A 9,618-nucleotide genomic window follows, 5' to 3' on the forward strand; every position below is an offset into this window, starting at 1 on the left:
CACAATTCCTGGATGAGCACACTGGCCTAAAAAAGTTTTAAGCTTCAAGTGTCCTTGAAGGCGCCTGAAGTGATTAAAGGAAATTTATTTGAAAAGGCACCTTTGAGTGTGCAGATCAAGCTGCTTTGTTGAGTGAAAAGAGCCTTTAATGTAAGCGAGTTGCTATGCCTTTGGGTCTGTATTGCATTTAATTAACAGCCAAACCCAATTCAACACAGAGTTACTTGATTAGAATAGCATTACTTTATGTTTCTTTCTTCCACGTGGCATGCCTGTTTGGCCTCGTTGTCTCCCAGGCTTTGGGGCACAGAAATGGCTGCGTTCCCATTGTAAGAAGCGAGATAAAAATCCGTCTCTGCTGGGAAGTAGAATCAATGGCTCTTGAGTAACAGTACAAAGACACCCTGAAACTAATTTTCCATAGTGCCATCTGGAGCCTTTGAGGAAACAACTGACACCAACTTGGTACCAAATGTGTGATGGCAAGTTGGAAAACCATGTCAGGATTATAGTCCTGCAGTTATATAATTATCGCAAATAATGTGATAGATACCTTATTCGAAATTCATGACAAAATCATAAATCCTGGATTCTAGCCTCAATAATTCTGTCATACGACACAATCAGTTTGCTCTGAGTTCCCCTGAATTCAATACTGTGGCTTTACAATTGTGACCTTAGATTCTACGGATGACAGTTTTCTCTAAGGAAGTGGTAAGGTTGCCACCTCCTGTAGCTGTGCTTTTAAGAGCATCATGATATGAAGACATTAGTACAGAATAAGGCTTATCTCCAACACTGTGAAAAATGTATCTGCCAACTTCTGCATGTTGAGCTGCTGTTAAATGATAAGAGCAGGCAAGGAAATTTTTTTCTGGCTCAGTTTTCTCAGGGAAGGAAATATTCTGGACATACAAAAATAAAAGATGTTGTTCCAAAGTCTTTTGAGGTCTGTAATCAAAACGTTTTCAGCTCCCCCCAGTTATTTTCAGACCATCATTATAGAAGAAGAGTTTTTATATGCCGACTTTCTTAAGGCAGAATCAAACTGGCTTACAGTCACCTTCCCTTCCCCTCCCCACAACAGACACCCTGTGGGGTAGGTGGGGCTGAGAGAGAGTGACTTGCCCAAGGCCACCCAGCTGGCTTCATGTGTAGGAGTGGGGAAACAAATCCAGTTCACCAGATTAGCCTCCGCCACTCATGTGGAGGAGTGGGGAATCAAACCCGGTTCTCCAGATCAGAGTCCACCGCTCCAAACCACTACACCAAGCTGGCTATAGAGCCATTAAATCTATTCTGCAAGGCATATGCATTGTGCTGGAAAAATCTTTCCCTAAATTCACATACCTGGAATTTTATGCAGTGGTTAATATTTGCTTAATATGACTGGGATCCAGTTTTAATCTCAGGGTCCTTTTCTTTTAGAACTGGAAAAAAAGGTAGGTACAATGCAGAAAGGAGATATAAAGTTTCATTGAAACAGACATTTAAGAAAACATCTCAGTTTTTGAGTCCCATTAATGTGGGCAGAATTTTCTCAGAATTTTCTCCAATACCTGTGACTCAATTAATTTTAGTTAGCAGGTCTGACAAAGTACTAACTAATCATCCCATGAAGATATGGGCAAGAAGGGACATGTTATGTCCCATTTTAGCAAAAGGAATTAAATGCCAGCATGAAATACAAACCAAATATAATGATAAAAACAAGTTTAAGTTCATTAAAGTTATTAAGGAAAAGTCAACACAGATGAATGCGACTTCATTTTAATGAGCTCCTTACAAAACCAAATGCTTGTAATGTGTTTCTAGTCCTCTATTCATTGATGATGGTTACTACTAATAATAACAATAACATAACAACAACAACAGAAGTTGGTTTCAGGTAGCCGGCTCAAGGTTGACTCAGCCTTCCATCCTTCTGAGGTTGGAAAAATTAGTACCCAGCTTGCTGGGGGGAATGTTCAGATGACTGGGGAAGGCAATGGCAAACCACCCCATAAACATAGTCTGCCTAGTAAATGTTGGGATGTGACGTCACCCCTTGGGTCAGGAATGACCCGTTGCTTGTACAGGGGACTACCTTTACCTTTATCAATGTACAAAAGAGATCCACCAAAATAAGAACCAGCATTGAGTAGTGGTTAGAGTGTCAGATTAGAATCTGAGAGACCCAAATTTGAATCTTCCACTTTGCCGTGAAACTCACTGTGTGACCTTGGGCAAGTCACTTTCCCTCAACCCAACCTACTTCACTGGGTGGTTGTTCTGAAGAAAAAATGGAGGAGGAAAAAGCAATGCTGTAGGCTGCTTCGGGTGCCCACTGGAGAGAAAAGTGGGGTACAAATAGCTAAATAAAAGTTATAATTTCTCTCACAATCCTTTATGGGCTGCAACTCAAAGCCCCAGTGAAGCATGGGAAAAAAGGGGGGAAACCAGATACATGAAGGCAGCAAATCTGAGAAAATTATATGAATATGGGTCACAACTACCAGTACAAGTTATATAAGACACGAGAATTACCCATGTTGAATTATGTCCCCTAAAATGATGTTGTGATGTCATGTTGTGAATTTCCCTGCCCCTGCTCCATATCATTCTGTCGGATGGTGCAAGGAAATGCACAATGTGATGACATAACACAGGATACACGATTCTATCCATTATGAGAAAAGGAGGGAGAACTCAACACGGGGTTGCCATTTTCAGTGGCAGTCTCATGTCCCATGCAAAATGTAGTCCCCACACAACGGACTCTGGATCACAAAGGTCTCTTATCCCTCCTAGACATCAGGCCTATTAGTCATCATTCTTACATCAACCGAATTCCAGCTGGCTTCCCCACAACTAATGCCCAGTCATGGTAAGAATCTCTGTAACAGTAATGTCTGAGCCAGGATCTGTTGAGAAGGAAAGGTAAGCTGCATGTGGTCAGCATCTCAGTATGATCTCAACCAGCAACCACATGAATACGCTGAACAGGAAGGGCATAAGGTAGATCCCTGGGGATGTTTCGGAAAGTAACCATGAATTAGCATCCACTACTACTTACTGTGATTTTCCAGGCTGTACTTAGATTGGAATTGATACAGTCACCCTTCTTTTATAGAAGCAATCCAGTGCCATAAACCAGCCAAGACAAAATGTGTGTTTCTTGTGTTAGAGAACCTTGTGTTAGAAAGCCACCAGGAATTCCACTTTTATGTCAGCCTCCCAATATGTATAGCAGAATCCCTCACTGAGCCTGCTGGGTGTCTCAGACATGTTATGAGGTCACCCTAGCGTTGCCACCTCCAGGTTGGAAAATTCCTGGACATTTGTGGGTTGGAGCCTCGAGTCTAATGCCATAGAGTTTACCCACAAAACAGCTATTTTCTCCAGGGGAATTGATCTCTGTAATCTGGAGATCAGTTGCAATTCCAGGTGATCTCCAGGCCCTACCTGGTAGCTGGCAACTCTAGGTCACCCACACTTAAACTTATTGCTCTATTATGGTTCAAGTTAACTGAGAGAGAACACCCTCTTGAACAACTAGCATCTACTTGCATAATCTAAATGTTAACAAGAGCAAGCAGATGAAATGTTCACAAGTCTGCACATGCTCCAAAGGACAAGTCTGCATATGCTCCAAAGTAGCAAGAGATGGAGCACAAATTATTTTAAAATCCCCCAGAAATCATGTAAAAGGGACACTCCTCAAACACATGGGAACATGCATGTCGCCTGTGCAAATTTTATGTATGTAGAGCATCCAGTTCATACAGGTAGCCGGCACAGAATGCAGAATCCTTCCTTCTTCTAGTATGCTACAGAATCTGAAGTTTACACGTGTTAGAAATAATGTAAAATGTCCCAATTTGATTTGCTTATCATGGATCTCAACAGTGATTGTCGGTATTGCTGTATTATCATCAACATTCATAGGCTATTTCATTTTGTTCATCTCATTAGTAACTGCTTCTATCCTTTGATTTGGAGGAGGGGGAGGCTACAGATATGAATAAATGATAACTCCCGCCATGTACCACTAGCAAGCACTGGAGAGGGGACCTAGAGGGGAGTGAATTAAGCACAGTTCTTCTATTGTTGGGCCACAAGTTTCCCTGTATGCAGCAGAGGAAGGAAACAATGACATTCTATAAAATGAAATTCAGCTAATCTGAATTGTTTGGTGGCTACAAAATAGCTTTGTCTATTTCTGGCATGGCTTTTCAAAAGGGCTTTCAATACACAGTACACTTTAGTCAATATGATTTATGGGTAATTCTTTACTTAGCAAGCCAGTGTGGTGTAAAGAGTTGTGCGCTACACCAGGATTGGGGAGCCCAAGATTCAAGCCCCTACTTAAGTGTAAACCAGATGAGTCTGTGGATGCCATGATTAGTAGGGTTGCCAACCTCCAGGTAATAACTGGAGAGCTCCTGCTATTACAACTGATCTCCAGTCGATCTCCAGTCGAGATCAGTTCACCTGGAGAAAATGGCCTCTTTGGCAATTGGACTCTATGGCATTGAAGTCCCTCCCCTCCTCAAACCCCACCCTCCTCAGGCTCCACCCCCAAAATCTCCCACTGGTGGCAAAGTGCTCCAGTGTTTTTTGAAGCACACTTACCTGATACACTTATCTGATTATTCTGTGAGGGGAGGGAGGATTAAGTGTAATTTCCTGATCTTGAAACTGCCTTGGGAAGCTGATATTTGTCCTGTTTCTTATTACACATGAACTATTATACTGGGGGGGGGGGGTTACCCCCAAACTACAGGCTGTTGTTTTTCGACATCCTGGAGGTTTCCCCGGGTTTGCAGAAACCTGTGTAGCTGTGGCAGGCTCCACTGTGCGGATTGTTTTCATCCACTGCTTTAAAAATGTGCCCAAGTAAAGAGAATGTACACAGATAATTTAAATTATATATTGTAAGCGCTTGTTTTAACATCCTATCCAACCGTCCATTTCTATAAAGAACCAAGAAGTAGCAATAAAACACAGCAGCTGTACATGGAGGGATAGGTAGAACTTCATAGCAATGGAACAAGACAGTAACTAGGAGCAGAGCACAGCAAACACAAAATATTGCTAAACCAGCCCTCTGTAATACAGCCCTTTAGCACACATTTAAGAAGCAAGCAAACTTCTTCACATTTCCCAGCTGGTCACCTGGTAAATAGATCCTAGCCATTGTATCTTCCTAAAGGCAAATTGGGAAAGAGTGAACACCACTCCATATCACTCAACATGCGGGGGTGGGGGGTGGGGGGGAGAACAAAGGACATTCATATTCACAAGCTACATTCATATTCCTGAAACAAAAGATTATTGTTACTGTCTCCCTCCAGAAAAAGTCGGAGCTCTGCCATTCAGGCACATGCAATCGGATTAGCCGAGATAATGACAACCTCCTTTCCTTGTGTACTAATTTGATTCAGTAGCAGAGTTATTTATTGTGTTTTTGTACAGCATCCTTCCACTTTTATTTCAGCAAATCAACACAATAACATGCGGTTTAAAATCTCGTTTTTAGTGGTTTTGTATTTTAAAATATTACCCTGTTGTTTATCTGCTTTTGAGGTAATGGAAGGGAGGGAGAAAGATCAAGGAGCAGCCAGTTCTGATGTTATTTCAGCACATTTCAAATAGGGAAGCTCCTTGAACCAAGCCAAAAGACCAACAGCATCTTTGTAACATTCTGAATCAAACGTAGCTCTGGCACATACAATGCGTAAACCTTGAGAAAGTTAGATCCTGAATAACCAGGCACTGTTCTCTCTCTTTACAAAGATGCTGTTTTCCATTGGGGATCTTGGCTGGAACATTTTGTGTATGCTGTCTGTTGCATTCCTGGGATAGATACGGGAGGTCTAAAGGGTGTTTTTTGTTTACAAACACAATATTCCTTTTGGTGTCGATGGAATTTTTGATGTCTGTTAATGGGTGACAAATAATGCTTTAGCTATTACATCTGCTTGGCACTAAATGCCCACAATTCTTTCCTATAATAATACAGCAAACATTGTTGTCACATCTAAACCTATTGCAAGGCAGCCGCAGTTGTAAATCCACACACCTTCTGTGCATGTATTCCCCGATAGCCATTGTGCAAATAGAATACAGTTTAATATGGTTCAGATGAAGTGATATAAAACCGCAGGCTTCGTGTTCGATTAATACCTTATGATAAATTACCATGCTGCCAGATCTTTTCAGGCCAGCAGTGTAGCGTGCCCTTTCTATTGTGGGAGACGATAAATAATGGCTGTGTTCACAATCCATTTCCTGGGAGCAACAGATGGGGTCAGCTGAACTTGAAGTAGCTACAATCAAAGCAGCTGTGAGAGAAAGAGGGCTGCAGTTATGTCTGGCAACTAGCATGCACCAAAAAGTGCAGCTCTGTAAAGTGTTGCAGCATATACGCAAGACGCAAGAAAGACGAATGAACAGATACACCGCTTTGTGTGCTGGCATACTTTCAGGATTCCAGCTATGAAGTGGCGGAATCACCAACAAATCAAGCAGAAACAAATACACACATTCAGAAGAAAGCAGAAACAAATATAGGCCTTCATACCATCGAGCCATTAAAAAGTACACAGTCTTGTTCTACAATGCTGTTACTACCACTACAAATTAAATTCAATTAGCACCGGTGATGCGATAGACAATGTTCAGAACAGGGATTTTTTTTTACATAGGCTGCATCCACACAGCTGTTTTGCTCTGCTTGGGCTTCCAAACCAGAGCAGTGTTTTTCAGAGAATCCACACCATGTCATCTTCCAATCGGCCACTTTCCAGACTTTTCCTTGCTTTGTTCTGATCTTTCCCAAACCTGCTTTGCTATGATCTTTCCTGAAAGATCACAGTCAAAGAGGATAAGCATGCCATCTGGACAGGAAAGGTCACATTTTCAAAACTCTTGACCATTTTATAGCCATTCTCACATCTGCAAAGTACAAAGAAGACCCCTGTGAGGATATTTTATTGCCACTGGGAATGCCTCTGCATTCGTAGCTGCTGTGACTACTGAACTGGGAATCATTGCCATGTGGATGCGGCCCAGTCCGTATACTATTCCCGCTAAACAAGGTTGGAATGACTAAGTCATGTCTATGGGATCCAGCAGAATCAGATGGCAGTGAAGGAATATGTAAAGTGGCATTGCTGCTTCATGAAGGAGGAGGAGGAGGAGGAGGAGGAAGAGTTGGTTTTTATATGCTGACTTTCTCTACTACTTAAGGAAGAATCAAACATGTTTACAATCTCCTTACCTTAGGGTTGCCAACCTCCAGGTACTAGCTGGAGATCTCCTGCTTTACAACTGATCTCCAGTCAATAGAGATTAGTTCACCTGGATAAAATGGATGCTTTGGCAATTGGACTCTATGGCATTGACGTCCCTCTCCTCCCCAAACCCCGCCCTCCTCAGGCTCTGTCCCAAAAACCTCCTGCTGGTGGCAAAGAGGGACCTGACAACCCTACCTTACCTTCCTCTCCCTACCACAGACACCCTGTGAAGTAGGTGGGGCAGAGAGAGCTCTAAGAGAGCTGTGACGAGCCCAAGGTCACCCAGCTGGCTACATGTGCAGGAGTGGGGAAACAAACCCAGTTCACCCGATTAGCATCTGCCGCTCATGTGGAGGAGTGGGGAATCAAACCCGGTTCTCCAGATCAGAGTCTACTGCTCCAAACTACCACTTTTAACCGCTACACCGCTACACAATGACTTAAAAGCAGTTTGGATATTTATAATGGGTATTTTGTTGGAGCACAGAAAAAATGGCTTGAAAAGCAGGGACGATGTAGCATAGAAATATTGAAGGGATACCTCTCAGAACATCTATCAATATTATCCAACGCAGATTGCTAGACATTGAATTCCAAGAACTCAACAGCAAAGTCAGGAATGGGGCATGAGTGAGTTTGGGGATGGCAAAATGTGAATATTCAGTGGCAACCTATTTTTCTCATTTAACAGACCCAAAACAAACAAGTTCTGGCTGCAGTTGCACTATAGGTCAGAATTTCAGCATATCTAGGTGGGTGGCAGTGGCTGTTTCAGTGCTCCCTGGCTAAAGCTTTATAGCCTGCATTGGTCCCCTACCAACCAAATCCATGAAATTAACTTGGACCAGCCTGGACCACACAGTAAATCCAACTGTCTTCAGAATCAGGCTCCTTTTAGAATATGTCCCGTACTCAGGAACAAATAAATGACATAAAACCAAAGAGATCAGGCCATTTTCTGATATAAAATCACAGCAAGGCAGGACCTTAGGGCACCGCTCAGCAGGAGTTCTTCCTGCACTCTTGAAAAGGAAACCTTCCCAATTTAAATGATCAGTGAAAGCAAAATACAGCACAGCCTAATCGCTTACAAGACGAGAAATGGTTCAAGTCATTCTCTCATCCTAGGCATAGATTTACCACCTTATCTGCATCATACGCATTGACTTAAAGCGGTCAAGACGAACTCCATCTGCAATATACATACACATTCATTGCTATAATGATTATGTTCAGAATTACCTCCTATTAGAAGGGCAGAAAGGATGCTCAGACATGGTGTTTATCTTACTGCAAAGCCCTTGTCTTGGTTTCTTTTATCCAATGACCAGGACACATTCCCGGCAGGCTTTTTAGTTTTATCAGTATTAATTAGATGTGTACAGTGAGGAATACAGTCACTCCATTAGTGGCTGTTTTCTGCTATGTTAGACAGGAGGTCTGTTCATGCTCAGAATATCTCATTGTACCTTGATCAGTGGGTGACTAATACTTGCTCTTCAGCAAACGCATCTGCTTTTAATGAAACTTTACAGGCAATTAGTGACTCAGTATGTGCAAGAACGGGCCTTCCACGTCTGACAAGAAGCCAGCCCTTTGCTGATGGTGTGGTAAATGAAAGGGCCTTAATGATGTCGGCGCTGTCATCAGTTACCTCCATTATCCAATGAATTCTCCCTCACCCGTTTCCCTGCAAACAGGTTTCGTTTAAAATTGAAGATTAGGACATTTTCTGGGCAGCGGCCACATCTGCTCCAGCCATCAGGTGTTTGTTGACAGGCTTTAGCAGTCAGTTGTCATCGCTGCCTCGTCCTTGCAGCACACTGCTGCTGCCACAGTCGGTGTATTAATGACTCTGCCACAATACGCTGAGAAAATGGGGGGGGGTCTTATCTGACACGGGGGTATCGGGAAACATTTCAGTCGCCATTTCAAGATGATTGCATGGGTTGCCTCAATGCTTTGGGCTTCAATTGCAGGTTCTGGTTCGTACCAGTATCAGGTCACCAACACCGGGTTGGGAATCCTCTGGGGATTGGGGGAGGAGGGTGGAGCTGGAGGAAGGGAGGGACCTCAGCAGGGTATAATGACATAGAATACACCCTCCAGAGCAGCCATTTTCTCCAAGGGAATTAATCTCGATGGTATGGAGATCAGCTATAATTCTGGGAGATCTACAGACCCCACCTGGATGTTGGAAGCCCATCTTCGCCTGGGACTGTCATATATAGGGTTGCCAGGTCCCTCTTCACCACTGGTGGGAGGTTTTTGGGACGGAGCCTGAGAAGGGCGGGGTTTGGGGAGGGGAGGGACTTCAATGCCATAGAGTCCAATTGCC

Source organism: Euleptes europaea, chromosome 4 (assembly GCF_029931775.1).
Source record: "Euleptes europaea isolate rEulEur1 chromosome 4, rEulEur1.hap1, whole genome shotgun sequence".
NCBI lineage: Eukaryota > Metazoa > Chordata > Lepidosauria > Squamata > Sphaerodactylidae > Euleptes > Euleptes europaea.